Source organism: Cervus elaphus, chromosome 30 (assembly GCF_910594005.1).
Source record: "Cervus elaphus chromosome 30, mCerEla1.1, whole genome shotgun sequence".
In the NCBI taxonomy this organism is placed as follows: Eukaryota; Metazoa; Chordata; class Mammalia; order Artiodactyla; family Cervidae; genus Cervus; species Cervus elaphus.
The window spans coordinates 17,199,121-17,202,405 of record NC_057844.1 but is presented as its reverse complement, the minus strand read 5'-3'; positions in this window follow the sequence as shown (position 1 = coordinate 17,202,405).

The window sequence follows — 3,285 nt, the reverse complement described above, 5'->3', positions numbered from 1 at the left end:
AGTCAACTCTTCGCATGAGGTGGCCAAAGTATTGGAGTTTCAGCTTCAGCATCAGCCCTTCCAATGAACACCCAGGACTGCTCTCCTTTACGATGGACTGGTTGGATCTCCTTGCAGTCCAAGGGACTCTCAAGAGTCTTCTCCAACACCACAGTTCAAAAGCATCAGTTTTTCGGTGCTCAGCTTTCTTCACAGTCCAACTCTCACATCCATACATGACCACTGGAAAAATCATAGCCTTGAGCAGACAGACCCTTGTTGGCAAAGTAATGTCTCTGCTTTTTAATATGCTATCTAGGTTGGTCATAACTTTCCTTCCAAGGAGTAAGCGTATTTTAATTTCATGGCTGCAGTCACCCTCTGCAGTGATTTTGGATCCCCAAAAAATAAAGTCTGACACTGTTTCCACTGTCTCCCCATCTATTTCCCATGAGGTGATGGGACCAGATGCCATGATCTTAGTTTTCTGAATGTTGAGCTTTAAGCCAACTTTTTCACTCTCCTCCTTCACTTTCATCAAGAGGCTTTTTAGTTCCTCTTCACTCTCTGCCATAATGGTGGTGTCATCTGCATATCTGAGGTTATTGATATTTCTCCCGGCAATCTGAATTCCAGCTTGTGCTTCTTCCAGCCCAGCGTTTCTCATGATGTACTCTGCATATAAGTTAAATAAGCAGGGTGACAATATACAGCCTTGACGTACTCCTTTTCCTATTTGGAACCAATCTGTTGTTCCATGTCCAGTTCTAACTGTTGCTTCCTGACCTGCATACAGGTTTCTCAAGAGGCAGGTCAGGTGGTCTGGTATTCCCATCTCCTTCAGAATTTTCCACAGTTTTTTGTGATCCACACAGTCGAAGGCTTTGGTGTAGTCAATAAAGCAGAAATAGATGTTTTTCTGGAACTCTCTTGCTTTTTTCAATGATCCAGCGGATATTGGCAATTTGATCTCTGGTTCCTCTGCCTTTTCTAAAACCAGCTTGAACATCTGGAAGTTCTCGGTTCACGTATTGCTGAAGCCTGGCTTGGAGAATTTTGAACATTACTTTACTAGCGTGTGAGATAAGTGCAATTGTGTGGTAGTTTGAGCATTCTTTGGCATTTCCTTTCTTAGGGATTGGAATGAAAACGGACTTTTTCCAGTACTGTGGCCACTGCTGAGTTTTCCAAATTTGCTGGCATATTGAGTGCAGCACTTTCACAGCATCATCTTTCAGGATTTGAAATAGCTCAACTGGAATTCCATCACATCCACTAGCTTTGTTCGTAGCGATGATTTCTAAGGCCCACTTGACTTCACATTCCAGGATGTCTGGCTCTAGGTCAGTGATCACACCATCGTGATTATCTGGGTCGTGAAGATCTTTTTTGTACAATTCTTCTGTGTATTCTTGCCACCTCTTCTTAATATCTTATGCTTCTGTTAGGTTCATACCATTTCTGTCCTTTATCGAACCCATCTTTGCCTGAAATGTTCCCTTGGTATCTCTAATTTTCTTGAAGAGATCTCTAGTCTTTCCCATTCTGTTGTTTTCCTCTATTTCTTTGCATTGATAGCTGATGAAGGCTTTCTTATCTCTTCTGGCTATTCTTTGGAACTCTGCATTCATATGGGAATATCCATAAAACCAAAACATAAATAGCAGAAGCAAGTGTTAAATTCAACAAAGACTTTAAAAGTGACTCAAGTCAAAAAAAGTCTTGAAAAAACAAAAATCCAAAACATAGCTCTCATGAAGGCAGACATCATGGTATAGAAGTGAGGGCTGGGCTGGGGCTGAGGACCCACATTCTGATGTTAAAATTAAGAGCTATCCTTTTCTGAGCCCCCACTCTGTGCCAGGTCCGATATTACGGACCTTAGCAGTCCTGTACCGAGTGGCGGAGCTTTGGGCCTCGCACCTTTTCCTGGCCTTTTTGGAAGGATGGACTCTGAATCTCGGCTTTGGGAGGGGAAAGAATCAACTCCCTGCCGCATAGCAGCTGCCCAAGTGGTGGTGTCTGCTGGCTAGAACAACTCTGCACACATGTGTGGATTTCCAACCAAGCATCAGCCCTCAGTGCCAGAAAGTGGGAGGAGAGAGAGGTTGGGGAGGGATGGATCATTACCAGAGGAGGGTGGTTGGGCTGTGGAGCACCTACTCACCACAGGACACTCGTCTGCCCTTTGTGAGCAAGCCAGGAGGGATCTGGGCCCCGAGCCTGCAGGCGGCAGAGCCCTGGGGGTGGGGACCACCTGGAATGCTCGTTGCAACTGCCCCAGCCAGGGCTGGCGAAGGCCCCGGAAGGTGAAGCTTCCCTGCCCCCACCTCTGCTATGTCAGTGACAGTGAGTGACCCAGTGGAGAACCTTCAGATGTCATTCATGGGGTGTTGTAAGAAGGGCAGTGTATGCGAGTCAGATTATCAAGAGTCTAGGCTCAGGGTGTAGGACGGCAGGTGTCTGAAACCCAAACCACTGCCTCCGTGGGCAGGTTATGGTTAAACTGGTTAAACAGTGACACCAGTGAGTCACCTCTGACCAGATGTCACACACTCCTTAAATTTTAAGCAGGGGACTTCTCTGGTGGTTCAGTGGTGAAGAATCCGCCTGCCGATGCAGGAGACATGGGTTTGATCTCTGATCTGGGAAGATCCCACATGCTGTGAAGATCCCACAACTAAGCCCGTGTACCATATAGTTGTATATATTAAAATCATTTCATCTCATCAGTTTTCATTAGAAATAACATTTTAGTCTTAACTGCACTTTAAAGTTATGCCATACATGAAACAATTCTATGCCTTTCTAACATTGTTATATCAAAATGCCCTTTTACCTTCCTCTTACCAAATACTAATTTCTAAATCCTCAAGTTCTACTGTATGCATATGTTGCTTTGCAATTTTGTACTTATATTTTATTTTCTTGCTGGACCATTACTGAAAGCCTAATGAATGCTGACATGGGCCTGTGGATTCAGGCTTTATGAGACAGTGGTCAAGATAATTGAAAGATGGTACCAATTTTCTAAGAGCCTGGGTAATGAATTCAAACAACTAAATATAGTATTGGAGTCAATCCTTTATTCCCCAAAGCAATCCACAATTAAGACAGTTAGCACTGGACAAATTTCCACTGAAATGCATGAATATTGAGAAGCTGGCTGCATGACTTTGAATCCATATAGGCTCAAACCCCACCGATGACTCTGAATTACTGTTGTATCCCTGAGAATGGATGCATACAAAGACCAACTGTAAGATGAATCCTTTTTGCATAGGATTTTAACATTTTTCTTTTTAT